General features: G+C 43.0%; 1 non-coding gene across 1 annotated transcript; it reads left to right on the top strand.

Moving 5' to 3' along the window:
• Positions 1-982: 982 nt before the first annotated feature.
• Positions 983-1,057, top strand: ACRALDRAFT_t221. The gene has a single exon. It is a non-coding gene; the product is annotated as a tRNA-OTHER (tRNA).
• The last annotated feature ends 16,639 nt before the right edge of the window (positions 1,058-17,696 follow it).

The raw sequence follows: 17,696 nt of genomic DNA, 5'->3' as shown, positions 1-17,696 counted from the left end.
ATCACCTTTTTCCGGTCTGGTGAATAGATATATCGACTCTAGTAAAAGGACCTTCGAGGAGTCCCAGGTTAAAAAGAGTTAAAAAAAGCGAGGGAGTATATATAACTTATTATCCGCCTTATAAAGTCTGGTGCTCCCCGTATTAGCTAAGTTATCAGTATAAAATAGAATACTACTAAGAAAGAAAAGGATATATTACCCGATAATCCTTTAATCCTAGTTATCTAATCGGACCTATTATTACCTATACCCCCTATACCCCCTAACCCGACCTAACTAAATAAAGGGATCCTAGAATATCTTAATCTCGGGCCCTATTAAGAGTTATTAAATAAGGACGAGTCAGGGAATATTATCCCTAAGTATTATTAAAAGTTTTTAAATATTTTCGATATTATAAAGGCCAGCCGTTTACCTGCTTATTAGTATTAGAATTATATAATCGAAAATAGAGGAAAGTAAGTTACCCCTATTTAGCTCTATTTACCCCTTAGCCGAATAAGAACTAGCTATCTTATAAGACTATATTAAGGAGGCTATAGCTAAAGGGTGGATTCGTTTATTAATAACCTTTATAGACGCCCCGATCCTATTTATACTAAAGAAGCGTGGATAGCTACGTCTATATATAGACTATCGGGGTCTTAATAAGGTAACCTATACGGATTATACCCGCTCCCTTTACTATTTAAAATCCTTAACCGCCTCGTATCCTTTCTAGTTTATACTAAGTTAGACATTAAGGACGCGTGTTATCGCTTAAGAATTTAAGAAGGGGATAAATAAAAGACGGCTTTTAGAACTAAGTACGGATACTCTAAGTACTTAGTAATACCCTTTAGTCTATATAATCCCCCTGCTAATTTTTAGTATTATATTAATAGAGCCTTAAAGAGTTTTATTAACACTATTTATATTATATACCTAAATAATATCCTAATCTATAATAAAGACCTTAATATCTATTATATATATATTAAGGGCCTTTATAGTATAGTAGTGGTATACCTGGTATATAGTCGAGGTAACTGGGTCGGTTCGAATCCGGCTAGAGGCGCACGTAAAAGAGGAACCCTTTTTCCTTTTTTACGCTACTCGGATCCTATTCTAGCAGGCCCTTATCCGCCTTAGTATATAGATAAGGGCTAAATAGGGGGCCCGTTAGACCCACCTTCTGCCCGGCTTCGCTAGTTAATAATAGGTGCTACGGGGGAGTTAGTCGCCCTACTATGGACATAAGAAGACGGTATCGCGCTGTCCCTAAGCGCGTAAGTAAAATACGCGGCGTCTCTTCCACGATACGGAGGCAGCCTCTTATACTATTACGTAAGGATTCTATATAGGCACGTGGCCTATATCAGCTCAACCTATAGCTATAGAAAGAGTAAGGGAAGCTTAGGAGCTTTAAACCCTAGGAAGCATATATATAAGCCGCCCGTAGTGGGCCCGGAGGGGTTAGCCCTAGGGTATACGGGGCGTATAAAACAAACAGAGATAATTATACGCACGCTGTTAATTAAGCACGTAGTCGGCTTTAAAGTCGCTACGGGTAAGATATTATAGGCTTCCTAGTATAAAAGTCACGAGTTTCGTATTAGTAGTGAGTTAGTACCGGGGCCGCCACGGTACCCGTATAAGGCACTAATCCTTACAAGAGGGGAGTATAAGGGTTTTTATCTAAGTCTTATACTAGTTCTCTAAGTCTTATACTACGGTTTTCTATTCTATAGACATTAGAGAAGGACCGTATAGTTAGAATTCTGGCTCCTAGCTACCTAGGTAGGATAAGAATAGCAGAATAAGAATAATAAATAAGTAAATATATATTAAGGAGATCCTTATACGCCTAAAGGAATAGTGGCTATTTGTAAACCCCTAGAAATACGTATTTAAAACGTAAAAGGTCAAGTTCTTACGCTTTATATATAGCCCTAAGGGTGTCTTTATAGACCCTAAGAGAGTTAAAGCTATTAAGGATTAGGAGGAACCTAACTCTATTAAGAAGATCCAGGTCTTCCTAGGTCTTACCAGTTTCCATTAGCGTTTTATTAAAGACTACTGTTATAGAGGGGCAGACCCGTGTTCCGGGTCAGGACGTTAGATATCACGTAACCACTCGGTCCCAGAGATCTGGTCTTATATACGGCTATTCTTCGGAATAGACCCACTATATCTAGCTAGCTTTTTATCCGATCTTTTATGATCGTCACCTATTACCTATTATAATCATAATTTGCATTATTCTTCCCTTTTTTGGTTATCTAGACGATCTAGAAGAGCCGACCGTAGGCCTGCCTGCCTATTTATAGCTATTCGCTCCCCTGATCGGACCACTGCCGACCCTTCTAGAGGCCCGGCAACCGTCTTCCCGGGACCCTTAGCTCTAGATACGGACCCGTAACGAGCCTAACCCTTTTTTTCGGCTAGCCTATTAGTTAGTTATTCATTTTAGCCCTAGCGGAGCCGTTCTGTATAGTGACGGCTTCGCCTTTCTTTAATTAGTGCTTAGAGGCGGATATAATCGGCGTGGGGGGACTTTATCCATCTATCCTGCGCATAAGAGTAGTTTCGGCCTGCCTAAACGAACGGCCTGTTAATACGTTATTAATTAGCGATACGGTTACGGTTTTCTTTATTCTGTTTTAAGCCTTTGAGTCTTCGGCTTTTAAGCTTTTGAGCGTCGAGTTTTTAGTCTTCGAGTCTGGACCGTTTAGATACGATACAGCCTTAGATACAGTTTTCGGATACGGCACGGTTTAGATTCTGTCCTTTAATAGCGGCTGGAAGAATAGCGCGTTACGTGGGCACTAGAAGAAGAGGTCCGAGAGATAACGATTCTGTTTCGACTTCGAGTTTTAATTCCGGTTATAATATAACAAAAACAATAAAAACACTATAAACAAAAACACTAAAAATAGTTTCCCGGGGCCCGAGTCTCCGGAAGAGCGATCCTGATAGTGCTTCGGAAAAGCAGAGGCTGCCGGCTTATTAGTAATAGCTATATCAATCTATCCCGACACAGAGACTGCCTATATATTAATAGTCCGATACTAGTTCCGATTCGACGGGTCCTAGTATTATAGATACGGAAGAGCAGAGACTGCCTGCTTTGAAAGAATAGTCTTTCCCGATATAGAGGCTGCCTATAGATTAATAGCTATAACCTAATCTGACACAGAGACTGGCTATATATTAATAGTCGAATATAAAGAGGAAGACGCCTCGGTATCGTAAAAGGAGGATATATACTAGTAGGCAGGGTAGTTAGAGTCGCGTATAGAATACGCTCTTGTTCCTCTTAATCGGCTTAACCTCCTGTTTTAAGGTTATTACGAGAGTCACGCTTAGGGCGTACAAGGCAGCCCTCTAGGAGCTATATGCTTTACGATTAGAAGACTCTTTACTATGGTTTACTTCCTGTTTATCTGATTAGATAAACGGTGACGTTATTACCCATGGGTAGCCTACCAAGGACGGCTAAAGTAGCCGAAGCAGTAGTCGGAAAAGCCGCCGCCGCGGCAGAAATACGACTCTACGGTAAAGTCAGGAACTAAGTCCTCCCGCCCTATAGTAAGAGAGTCCCGCCGTCTAGCATGTTCCTATTTACCTAAGTAGGTGCTATTCCTGTGGTTAGGATAGTCACTATTAGCGTAGGTACCCGAAGACAAAGAGCCCTGTTAGCTTTGTGATCCGGAAGAGCTCCCGTGATAGCTCCGCGCTTTAGGAGAACTGGCGCGTTAGTTCCGTTAATCCGTTATTCCGGCGCCGAGCTCCTGTGCTAGCTCTATTACGCCTAAGGCTTCGAAGAGCTCCTATGCTAGCTCCCCTGCCTCTACCGATTCCGTGGTACCGGTTCCGAAGAGTCCCCCTATTATAGACTCCGTGACGAAGGAGCCGTCTACTCCTACTACCACCGGCCCTCCCGCCGTTCCTCTAGTCTAGAGTCCTCCCGTGGACTCTATAAAGGAGAGCCCCGTTAGCTTTATAGTCCCGAAGAGTCCGCCTACCGCCGATTAGACTATTAGCTTCGTGACGGAAGATCGGGTAGTTAAATCTATTCCCACCGATTAATCTATCCCTGTTCCTGTTCTGCCTACTAACCTGCTTTCCTTTCTGCCTCCGAACTTCGAAATTAGTTACCCGGAGTGGTATAGACGTTACCTTAATCCGTGCCCCCGGGAAGATATCGAAGAGATCTTCGGAGACTCCCTTAAAGCTACGCTTTAAGAGGTATGTACGCAGATCGATAAGTAGATAGCAGAGGCAGTCAAAAAGGCATAAAGTCAGAGTCTTAGTGACGGGCGTTAACGTCTTTTTATTAGTGGATTTACCTCTAGGGGCTAAGGGATTTTTAATCCTGTTTTCCTTACTATCTTCCTCCCTCCTCCTCCTCCTACCTTTTTTTCCTTTTCCCTTTTTCTTTTCCCGCCTCCTTTCCCTTTTTCCTTTTTCCCTTTTTCCCTCCACCTATTCCTTTACCTAATCAGGGTAACAGAATCGTTTTCGGAAGCAGAAGTCGTTTATAGGGTCCGTGGGAGCTTTTCTAGTTCCTAACGGGGGCCGCGTCTTCTAATCGACGGGGGCCGCGCCCTTATTCGTGGACTCGTATCTAGGGCCGCGTCTTTTCTTAAATACGCCCTGGAGCCGGATTTTTTTTCCCGAAGCTGCTCCGTTAACCTGATTAGGACCTCTTGTTTTTATTTGTTGTTGGGTTATTTAGAAAGCTACCCTCGAGGGGGACCTCTTCGTATAGCTTTAGGGCCGATAGATATAGAGTCCTGCCCTTCCCCTAAAATTACCCTGCCCGATTTTTGTTCCCTTCTTTTCTTTTCCTTTTAGAAAGCTATACGCCGTAGGAGCTTCTTCGTATAGCTTTAGGGCCGATAGATAACTGGGCCCGGGGCCTAGCCCATGTCATAAGTCTATAGGAGTAACCTGCTGACTTTTTAGCTTTTCTTTTAACTATATCTTTTATAGTTTTCCACTATTTCTTTTGCTTATGACCTCGTTGGCCTGATTAGGATAAGCTGAATTAAACGGTGCCGATTTTGATTAATTTGGCCTACAGGTTATTAAGTTATTATGGTTGGTTTGGTGGTACGCGTTAAATATCTTCGTTGTCTTTTTCGAAGCAGACCACGTGCTACTAATCCCGCCTACCCTTTTTGGATCTTGATTCTGCCTGCCGTTTTCTTTTTCTGCCGGTAGTCACTATGAGCTTATCCTGCTTACCCTTTTCCCTCTCTTTTTCTTACTCTTTTTACTACTCTTCTTTTCCCTCTTCTTTTCCTGATATCTTCGTTCCTCTAATTAGCCCGAGCCTGATCCGCCTGCCTGTAGTTAATCCGATTAATCCTGTTGATCTGATTAAGTTGATCCAGTTAATCCCGTTAATCCTGCTACTTCTTTTTCCTATTGTATCGAGCCCGGCTATAATACTACCGCCTCGAAAAGACCTGCCGCGATTCCTACCGAGACTAGACGAACCGACCTGCTTCCTACGTGCCGTGCCACGCCATAAAAAGATCCGACCTGCGTGCTTTACGCCTACGAACCGAAATAGACTGGTTTAGATTCGAGTAGTAGAAAGAGATAGATATACTCTACGAGAGACGTGCGAATACTAAGACCTTCGTGTAGGCCCGTTACTCACGATCTTCCTATAAACCCCGAGAATATATAGTTCCGAAATCCTGACTAGTCTATAGGCCTCGAGACTCTCTATCACCTGCTTTTACGAGCTACGCCGTTAATTCTTCTATCACGATTTTTACGGCTATCGCCTTGTTCTGCGTTTTGCGTTGTTAATCTTTTACTAGGGCCGCCGCGTTACCTTATTCCTATAGTCACGACCCGGAACCGAAGAGGCCGCCGCCGCCTACCCTGTATACGTTTACGGTCATATCTTCTATATCACGGTCTTCTCGAAGAATACGCTAGGGCCGCCGCCTATTTACCGCCGCCTACTGCTACTAGGACCGCCGCCCGCTCCTACTACCGCCGCCGCGTTACTTATTCCTTATACAGAACCGAGGAAGCCCGTGTAACAAGATAATCGCAGACCCATCGGCATACAGTCGGACCGATAGCCGCGCACGGACCACCGATCCGAACCTATCTCTATACGTACGTTAAGGGATCAGTTAATCCCTTAAGTTAAAGTCTTAGTTTAAAGTCAGCGCTTAGTTAACGAATATACTACGATCACTCTACGATACTAAGCTATCGAGCCTTTTCTATAATATCTTTTCCTTAACTAAAGTCTACGGACTTTCCTTTTATTATAATTCTTTAACTTCCATACCTTTAAGGTAATTAGGCCGAAGATACCACTAAGAAGGACTTAAGGAATAAGCGTCCCCCCGGGGGGAGCTAGCGAAGCGGACGCCGGGCAGCCGCCCGCTATACTAAAGTTAATAATAACGGTAGCCGAACAGGGACTATCGGATAAAAATAAGGGGTTAACGGATACGCCGGTTACGCTCGGTCCTAAAGACAGTAGTTCGTAGGTCGATTAGCGATCTATCACCGGCCCCTCGATATCGACGTAAAAAGCGTTAATTACGATATTTTCGTAATATCTCTAGTAATAAAGCGAGATTAACTAAGTAATTATAAAGAAGCTCGCCGAATAACCGGCGCCCCGGCGCGATTACGAAAAACCGCTAGTATATAATTATAAGCTAATTAAAGAGTTATCCACGGTTATAGAAATCGACGATTAGTTAGTAGCGATTAAGGCTAGGAATTAGTTTAGACCTAGTGCCCTAGTGCTATAGTAGATCGAATAGGCTTTAATAAAGCTCGAATATACCTTCTAGACGTCCTGGAGGCACTATACCCGGAAGATTATTAACCCGAATTAGAACGACTTTACGGCGTTTATTTAGTAAGAGTATCTATCCCGGGATATATAGCGGTACTATTACCGTAAGGAACTTCGTAAGCTATAAATAACCGGCGATATAACGCCGATAAAGCTATTTAAACGGTAGGATAACCTATACAGGCTATTAGGCTAGGAGATAAGCGGAAGCGAAGAGTATACCTACGACTATTTTAATCGGCTACCTCTATATATTAAGGATAAGATATAAGAGCGGAAAACCGAACTATATAAGGCGGTAACGCTAGCTTAAGAGGCGTAGCTATTCTAGGATATAAGCCTTATTAAGAAGGTAAGCAGTAAGCGATCGGATACCGGTTATAAAAGGACCCTATTAAACTTCTAGCGTTCGGACGGTCGCTTAAGCCGGGTAAGCACTCCGGCGACTAGTCGGCGTATACCCGCTAAGCCAGGCAAGACGGACTCGAAGGGGGCACCTTAACGGGTTAAAAGGCATCGGGCTCGGGCCTAGAGCCTTTATAAGCGTAGCCTAGTATACGTGCCTTTATAGGCGAGTACTATAACTATAGTAAAAAGGGTTACCGTTCTAAGGACTACTATAATAATAAGGAACAACGAATAACTAATAATAGGGCGGCGAAGGCTCGCGCCCGTATTAGTAACGTGTATACTATATATAACGACCTCGATAACGATATTCGGGTTAGAGAACTCTATTCGTTAGGAAACGAGTCGGCGTAGGTAATAAGGGGGCTAGACCTACGCTTAACGATTAGCCAGCGATTATAGTTAGCGAGGTAGTAAGATCTATAGCGATAATAATCCGTCACGGAAAGGAGATCGAGTTTAGCGTGGATTTAGATACCTATACGCAGGTAGATATTATTAGCCCGGCGTTAGTAGAACGCCTAGGGTTAAAACCGCTCTTAGAGGTCGAGACTCCGGAGATTAAAGGCTTTAATAGTAGCCCGGTAAGGGTTCGCGGAGCGTACGGCTTAGCTTTCTATCTACTAGACGTAAAGGGACGGCCACGCCTATTAAAAAGGGTCTTCCTATATACGGATCAACCTAAGGGTACCGGATAATTACTACTCTCGAATAATAGTATAGGTTAGGAAGGTATTATAATTAATACGGCTCGCCGAATATTCGTCTATAAGCCGATCTTAATTATAGACCCCGAGCTATAGGCTCGCGAGGTTATTAAAAAGCGAGTAAAAGCGTACGTTATATATATCGCTACCGCTACTACTATTATACCGGGGACGCCGGATATAACTATTCCGTCTATAGATAATAATAAGGTAATATATAGACTAGTTATTAAACTACCGCCGGAAATCGCTAACTACTAGGACGTGTTTTCGGAGCAGGCTATAAAGGAGCCACCCTTACTAAGGGACGCCGAATACACGATTAACTTATAAAACAGGAAGGAACCGCCGTTTAGGCCGTTATACCCCCTATCTCGAGCCTAGCTAGAGGAGCTAAAGAAGTATATCGCCGAAGGGATAGCGAGCAGTCGTATCTAATAGTTAATAAGCCTTATAGGCTTACCGGTACTATTCGTGCCTAAGAAGGACGGTAGCCTATAACTCTATATCGATTATTAAGGGTTAAACGTTATAACGATTAAGAATAGGTACCCTCTACCCCTAGTCGGCGAGCTATTAAATAGGCTCGCTGGGGTAAAGTACTTTTCTAAGGTGGATATCCGGGATACCTATTATAGGATCCGGATTAAGAAGGAGGACCGCTAAAAGACGGCGTTTAGAACACGATACGGCCACTATAAGTATACGGTTATACCGTTTAGGCTAATAAATACTCTAGCTACTTTCTAGGTATATATTTACTAAGTACTCGCCGGTTTACTAGATATATATTATATCGCTTACCTAGATAATATCCTTATATATTCTATATTAAGGGAATAGTATATAAAGGACCTAAAGAAGGTCCTAGATCGGCTTCGTAGGGCCTAGCTATACGCGAAGCTATTAAAGTATAAATTCTACTATAACCGAGTAGACTTCTTAGGGTTTATAATAACCCGCGAAGGCATCGCGATAGATCCGGAACGTATATATACGGTCGCCGAGTAGCTAGCGCCCGAGTTATTCCGCGATATCTAAGTTTTCCTCGGTTTTACTAATTTCTATAAGAGGTTTATTAAAGGGTACTCTAGAGTCACGACGCCGTTAACCGCGCTATTAAAAGGCAGTTAGGCGGGTAAAAAAAAGGGACCTTTTAAGTTCCCGGATAACGCTAAGCGGGCGTTTAAACTACTAAAGGTCGCCTTCGGATCGGCGACTATTCTACGGTATTAGAATCCAGTGCTAGATATAAGGGTTAAAACGGACGCCTCGAATAAGGCTATTTCCGGGATCTTAAGTTAGAAGTATAAGACTAGATAACGACCGGTCGCCTACTTCTCGCGGAAGCTTTCCGAGACAGAGTAACGATAGGGCATAGGATAGTAGGAGCTATTAGCTATAGTAAAAAGCCTTAAGTATTAGCGTTACTATCTCGAAGGTATAGGGCAGGCGTTTACTATACTAATAGACTATTAGGCGCTTAAAGGCGTGTTAAACGCGCCGGCGTAGGACCTTCACGGAAGGCTCGCTAGTATAAGCGGCTAGTTATAGGTTAGTCGCACTAAGTAAGGCCGAATAATTATATTAGCTAGAATTAAGGAAAGGAAAGGAAAAAGGTCTATAGAGAGCGTAGGATTTACTAGGTTTATACGAATCCGCGGTAAGGGCAGCGCGAGGTCCGAGTATCGGTTCTACGTGCTAGTTAGCGGTTCCGGTCTTATACCGGAACTATACTTTCGAGGGGTTAACCCGTAATATTACCCCCCTCCCCCCCCTCCTCCGGGGCCAGAATAACTAAGCGCCGAACCTATTATTTCCTAAACGCGTCGCGAGGGAGGCGTGTATCCTCCCTTATATCGGATATATTCGTATCGCGCGGCGTTCGCGGCGAACTCGCTCCTAAGTCGCTAGTATTCTGCGTCACGCTAAGCGCTTACCCTTTATATCCAAAAACGCCTAGTTACTCCTTTTTCTTTATTCGTAAACTATTATAATAAATAGCTTTATAGGCTTTTATCGTATTCTATAGTCCGATATCGTAGTATAAGCGTAGCTTTGCCCGGTTTTTTATTTATAGTTAATTCTTTTTTTATAAGCCTATAACCTTATTTTAATAGTAAGCTTTATCGCTTATTCCGTGCCTAGGGCTATATCGTTCTTTACTAACTCGCGGCGTAGTTATTCCGTACTTATAGTTATCTCGTTAATCTATAATCTATACCTTCGTTTATCCTCTTAACTATTATAAGTTCCTTGATAAGCCCTCGCGTTAAGCTAGCTAGCTAATAGCTAATAGAGTGCGTATAGATATCTCCTCTCCGTTATAGCGCGCGCCACGCCTATAAAGGCACCGTTAAAGAGTAGCCGGTTAATAACGATATCGCGCCCCCCCCCCCGCCTTTAATAGTAAGAGTCGTGGTTAATCGGTTAAAAGTATAGCTAAGGGAGCTCTTATTATTATAGCGAATACCGGTAAGCGTCCGGCTAAAAAAGAGGTTCGTGATACGGCCTAGTACTTCGCCGCGAGGATCCTACTAACTCTCCGGTAGGCCGCGATGCCTTTTAAGCGTTAACGTGGCCTAGCTTACCCCCCTAGCCGCCCCTATAACGCTTTTTATCGCCCTTATACTAATTATATAGCCGGCATTAATTAAAAATTTAACTAAACATGCTATAATTAATCCGGGCCTAGCGCGGCCTATAATAAGCCTAAATACTATAAATATACTATAAGATCCTACCTATACCGCCCCGTAAGTTTCCTATAAGTTATAAGTAAGGTCATTATAACTAACCTTTATAGCTCCCCGCCGCCGCTATACTATTTATTAAGCCTTTAGCCGATACGGGTCATGCTATATATAATAACCCCGATAACGATAATATAAGTATCTTCTTCTTTTCCTTTATATCCTTTTCTGGGTCGCTACTAACTCGGGCCTAGCTCCGCGAGGCCTATAAGCTAGCTTATAGCGATTACTACGCCTCTTTATCCGAGGCAGCCTCCGCCCCCGCCGCTAACCCCGCTCCCGCCTTTATTAACGATAATAAGGGTCTCCGCCGCGAGGTAACGGCCCTCCGCCGCGAGGTTTACTTATAGGGCATAGCGATAACGCGCCTCCTAAAGGGTATCCTCGCCGCCCTTTAGGGAGGTAGCGGTCCTATTACCGGTAGCAGTAATAATAATAGCTAGGAGGGTCCGGGCGGTAATACCGCTAATTAAAGTCCTTTATAGAGGCACTATTTATCTCCTTAGAAACCGGTAAGGGGGCTAGTAAATTCCCCCCCTTTAATTAACTTACGGCTATAAGTCGTACTCCCCTTATATTAGGGTCTCCTTATCCTTATATATTCCTCGTAATATAGTCTTATAAAGGCCCGTTATTCGTATCGGCTAGGCCGTATTTTACTTCGAAAACATTTAACGCTATAGTGTTTTTTATAGTATTTAACGGTTCCTAAGTGGGTTCTACATAACCTACCCAGCGCACTAATACTTCCCGGTATACGCCGCGACCTCGCCGCTTATTCCGTACGTATAAGATACTTTCTACCTCTTACTCTTTATCGCTATAAAGGGCGTCCCGGATTAATTCGGGCTATAAGTCGGTTATAATTTATCTAAGGAGGGGGTCACGGCTAGCTCGCTTTAGGATATTAATATAAAAGCGGGGATATATCCCCGAAAGCATATCTAATTCCACGATATAGGAATTAATTACTTTTATTACTTTATACTTTTAGTATAGCTAACTTAGCTTCTTCGAAGGTCTAGGCGTGGAGTAGTTAGCTATAAAAAGCTAGGCGAGGTCTCCTACCTTAAAGCGTTTAGCTAGGAGTCGCTATTTATTCGTGGACTCCTTATCCTATAGCTGCTTTAAGGCTATAGCTGCTTATATAAACTCTACCGCTCCTTATAAGCGACTTAGCAGGTTATAAGCGGCGGCTTCCTTTAGGTATACGGGCGTCGGGTTATAGATTTAGATAGGGTCGACGTGGAACCCGTGTTCTAGGAAGAAGGGGCTTAGCTAGGTTATAAAGCTCTTCCTGCTATTAAGCGATAACTGCGCGGCGGGTAGTAAGCGACCCTAGTCGTCCTAGGAATAATATATAAAGGCATAGAGGTAAGCCTAGATATCTTAATTTAGCTTTTCGGGCCCTTTATCGGTTTAGGGGTGGTAGGCTATACTAAGTCGCTGCTTAATCCTTATAAGTTTATAGAAGTATCGCTAGAACCTCCCGGTCTAGTTCGAGCCCCTGTTATTAATAATTAAGAGGGGTATACCGTGGAACCTGAAATAGCAGGTTAGAAAGCGTTCCGCGTAGGCCTCTACTTCTATTATTTCTATGGCTTTTAATATCACTAACTTTATTAACCGGTCCGTGATTACTTATAGGTAATATACTCTACTCTCGCTAATAGGTAGCAGGTCCGTTATAAAGTCTATCGCGAGGTAGTTACGGATTCGCTCCGGTATAAGTAATAGTTTTAATAGTCCGCGCTTCGCGTTCCGCTATTAGTTACCTTTATTATAAGGGTTATAGTTACGGATAAACTTCCGTATATCCTTATTTATACCGGGCTAAAAGAATTATCGGGCTATTATAGCGATTATATTCTCCTTACCCGGGTAGCCGCTAATAGCGGAGTCGTGGATCGCCTATACTAAGCGTCCTCTTAGCGGCGAGTCTTCTCCTAAGCTCGGGACCTAGAGATAGTCCCGGAAAGTTATATATCCTATAGGGTTAAGAGAGTATTCCGCTATTTAAAGTTATAGCCTGAGGGACGGGTCGAAGCTATAAGCTTTTATAGTAATCGCGGCGAGGATACCTTGGTACTATGGGTTATTCGCTATAGTTTTATCCTAAAGTCGTTAAAGGTCTTTATCTACTACGAATATACGCTTAACGGATATTATCCTCCGTATAATCGGCTTAGGGGTCGTTTTAGGGATCGCGGAGTCGGGTATTAGTTAAATTACCCGCCCTTATTCCTAGTTATCTAAGCTATCCTTCGGGGCGTCCTGCTCGCGATAGGAGAGCGTATCTACTACGAAGTTCTTAGTACCTCGCCGATACTCTAGTATAAAGTTAAACTAAGCTAATTTACTAGCCTAGCGGCTTTATTTTTTAGTAAAGGACCGTTTAGTTATAAAATACTCGAGGGCCTTATAATCCGATAATATTATAAATCACTCGTAGCTAGTTAGCTTTGCCTTTTAGGCGAGTATATAGCTTATAATTATTAATATCTCCTTATTATAAATAGGGTAGTTATACTCTGCCAGGGTAAGCTTACGCGAGTAATACACGACTATATAGCGACATCCTAGTTTATCCTCCTAGGATAGGACGCTACCTAACGCGTAGCCCGAATAGTTAGTCTCTAACGTGGTCTTATAGTCTAGGTTCTATAACTATAAAACGGGTTCTATCTAGAAAAGTCGTTTAAGCTCCTTAAAGGCGGCGTCTTCCTCGACCCCCCACCTAAAGAGCCGATCCTTTTTTATTAGTGCTAAGAGGGGGGCCGTGATACCTATAAAGTCGTAGATAAATATCCGGTAATAGTTCGCGAATCCTAAGAAACTTCGTACTCCCTTTACTAAGGTAAGGGCCTCCTAGTCACGGATAGCCTTTAATTTCTTAGGGTTATAAAACACTCCCTTATCTACTATAACGATAAAGCCTAGGTATTTTATTATCGTTACGCTAAACTTATACTTAGCTAGGTCTAGGTTTAGGCCGGTATCTATAAGCCTACGTAATACTAGCCGGACCTTTACTTTATAGTCCTTATAAGATCCGCTAAAGTAGATTAGGATATTATCGATATATATAGTAATAAAGTTATTAAGGAACTCCTATAGCGTTTAGTTAATATAATATTAGAAGGTAGCGGGTACGCCGCTTAGTCCGAAGGGGTATACTAGTTACTTAAAGAGACCGAAGCGTGTCCTAAAGGCAGTCTTGCTTTTATATCCGGGAGCTATATAGATCTTATAGAAGGCGGCGACTATATTAAGCTTTATAAACCACTTAGCACTAGCCAGGTTATATAGGGTCTTAGTAATTAGAGGGAGGGGGTAGCGATCTTACTAGGTAATCGCGTTTAGGGCTCTATAATCGTAATAGAAGCGTAATTCGCCCCCTGGTTTCTTTACGAATAGGACTAGTATAGCCGTAGCCGAGCTATTAGCTCGTATAAAGCCCTTATCTATTAGGTTATTAAGCGTTTTCCGGAGTATTAGCAGCTCTTCCCTTAATATACCGTAAAGGGGCCCCTATAGCAGGGTCGGCTTAAGCCTATCGGGACCTCGTTTTAGGGTGATTTTATAGTTAACGCCTAGTCGGTAAGGGGGTAAGTCGTTAGCCTTATCGGGCGTAAAGAGGTCGCCGAACTCTTATAGTATATTCGTAGGGATATAGTCCCGAGGGTCTACTAGTTCCTTCTTACGAAGGGCCTTATCGATATCTCGTATACTAATAGCACGGATCGAGGCGTCGAACTTATCCCTTTCTTTTCCTTTTAACCCCCTTCTTATTTATTATATCGTGGCTATAAACACTAATCCTAAGACTAGCCTTACTTCGCGGATAGCTTATATATTAGCTAGTTCTTCCTCGCCTACTAGTCGTAGATTAATATTAGCGACTTTATAGTATAGTCTATAATTCTTTACGTAATACGTGATATTATTATACTCTAGCCACGGTTTTCCTAGGAACACGTCCTAGTCTAGTCCTTTTATTATATAGGCGAAGACTCGTTATATATAGCCGCTAATCTTAAGCTTAAACGCGGCGATCCTGGCGCTAGTGGCCGGCTTAGACGTATCCGAGAATCCTTTTAATAATCGCTTTCTTTTATCGATTAACGGTAACTAAAGTCTTTAGGTAAAGCGTTTATTTATAGTAGCGTAGTAGTTATAACCCGTATCTATAAGAGTATATATATATCTTTTATTTACTCGCGTTAATATTAGGGCTAAGTCGCCGCTAGCTAGGTGTTTAAACGCCTCCTACTCCTGCCGTAGGGCGGCTATCGGCTTTAACGCCCGTTTTTATATTAGAGCTATTCTTTTCCTGACTTTTTATTATCCGAACTATCCGAACTCGTAGCAAAGTCGCTATCTTTGGCTTAGACCTTCGCTACGCGGGCGCCCTTAGTCTTTAAGCCCTTATCTCGGGACTTATAGTTTATACGGATAAATCCCTTTTTCCTATAACCCTAGCATTCCCGGTTATCGCGAGGTTAGTCTATAGTCGTATTAGGCCGGACCTAATTAATCCCGCTTATCGTAACGTCTTTATTAGTATCGGTCTCTTAGTTCCGGTTTCGGTTTAGTATATAAGTATTCCGGCTAGTTAGGCGTAGACCTTTTAGCTTCTAGGTAATACTCTAGACCTCGATAACCTAGCTTATATAGTTATAGGGTAACTTCGAGGTGACTAAGGCGCTACGTAGCTTCTGGCTTAGGGCTCCTTTTAGGAAGGTGATCTTCGCCGAGTCTGCCTACTCGCTGCTACCTGCTTAGGCGATCTGCTTTTCGAATTTCGGTAGGAACTACGAAAAGGTTTACTCCTCGCGTTATCTAAGGGAATATAGCGTAAGGGCCGCGTAAGGCTATTCGTTCTAGTCCTTATACGTACGGTCTAGGTAGGTAAGGAACGACTCTGGGTCGCGGGTACCTCCTAGCCCCCTAGCGGCATAAAAGGCTAATACCACTTACTAGGTACTCCCTTTTAAGTATAAGTTAATATAATACTATATTTCGGCTTAGTTATTAAATAAATACTTATCTAGCAGGAGCTTATCGCGTATCTACTACGACTAGGTAATATACTCTATTCGTCTTTTACTAAACTTCGCGGGGTATAGTAGGGGTTTAGTGCGTAGCGGGTATAGTTTATTTAGTTCCTATAGGACTATAATCTAGGGGGGAGTAAAGGTCGCTAGGGTCGGAGGACCTGCCACCGACTTGGTAGGCGTGTTCGTAGGGGCTCCCTCTAAGGGGGGCGCGAGGTTAGGGGTAGGTTACTATAGGGCCTAGATATTCGCGAGGCTATTCGTAAGTCGTTAAAGTAGCTCTTATTATTAAGTTATTTATTCTTATAAGGGACCGAGCGTTATATTAATAGCTTCGGTGATCCTTCTATCCGTCTACTTAGCTAGCTTAGCGGGGTTTATAGGACCACCGCCGCCTAATAGCGCGTTCGTATCTAGCTCTATACTAATATAGCGCGTAGGGTTCGCTAAATCCTAGCTATATAAGCGGCTAGTTATAGGTTAGTCGCACTAAGTAAGGCCGAATAATTATATTAGCTAGAATTAAGGAAAGGAAAGGAAAAAGGTTTATAGAGAGCGTAGGATTTACTAGGTTTATACGAATCCGCGGTAAGGGCAGCGCGAGGTCCGAGCGTCGGTTCTATATACTGGTTAGCGGTTCCGGTCTTATACCGGAACTACACTTTTAAGGGGTTAACCCATAATAGCTAGATAGGTATACCGACTATTATTATTCGACTTCGAGGTTTAACACCGCCCGGGCAAGACGAACCCGGTAAACGGCCTATTAAGACGGCCGGATTATATAATAGGTAAGACGCCGTATAATAACATGCTTCCCACCCTATCGTAAAGATTACGACTAGTTAGCGACCTCCCGATAAGCGTTCGCTAATAGATCGTGAGCATCTATCTTACCCTAATATGTAATACGGTAAAGATCGTATACGTTTAAGCCGCTTAGGTAACGCTACCCGAATACAGGCCTAGTAAATATAAACGGGCATAGACTTTATAGGAGGGGGCCCTGCCTAGCTTAAGAGAATACAAGGATAGAAGAGGGCTACGACCCCTACGTCCTATCGATAGCACCCGGCGTATTATCGTCGCTGCTATTACCCGCTCCCGAATATAAGATATAGGGTATAGGGCGACTGCCTAGCAAAGGGTCGCCGATAAGATATCGCCGACGCCTAAGGCTAATAAGGCTAGGGTTATTATAATACCGGATTAGTATATCCTTATAACGAGATAATCGCAGACCCATTAGTATACAGTCAGACCGATAGCCGCGTATAGACCACCGATCCGAACCTATCTCTATGCGTATAAAGAGGGATTAGTTTAATCTCCTAAGTTAAAGTCTTAGTTTAAAGTCAGCGCTTAGTTAACGAATATACTACGATCACTCTACGATACTAAGCTATCGAGCCTTTTCTATAATATCTTTTCCTTAACTAAAGTCTACGGACTTTCCTTTCGTTATAATTCTTTAACTTCCATACCTTTAAGGTAGTCAGGCCGAAGATACCACCGAGAAGGACTCGAGGAATAAGCGTCCCCCCGGGGGGAGCTAATAAGGACGCCGAGCAGGCGCCCGTCGTACCGAAATTAATAATAACGGTGCCCGAGCAGGGACCGGATAAATATAAGGGGTTAACGGATACGCCGGTTACGCTCGGTCCTGAAGATAGTGGTTCGTAGGCTAATCAGCGATCCGTTACCGGCCCCTCGACGTTAACGTAAAAGGCGTTGATTACGATGTTTTTATAATATCTCTAGTAATAAAGCGAGATTAATCGAGTAATTATAGAGAAGCTCGCTAAATGACCGGCGCCCCGGCGCGATTACGAAAAACCGCCGGTATATAATTATAAGCTAATTAAAGAGTTATCCACGGTTATAAAAATCGACGATTAGTTAGTAGCGATTAAGGCTAGGAACCAGTTCCGACCGGGTGCCCTAG

Source organism: Sodiomyces alcalophilus, assembly GCF_042370955.1.
Source record: "Sodiomyces alcalophilus JCM 7366 unplaced genomic scaffold ACRALscaffold_6, whole genome shotgun sequence".
Lineage (NCBI taxonomy): Eukaryota > Fungi > Ascomycota > Sordariomycetes > Glomerellales > Plectosphaerellaceae > Sodiomyces > Sodiomyces alcalophilus.
Note: the sequence above shows the minus strand (reverse complement) of the source record. Positions and strands in the feature narration are given on the sequence as shown.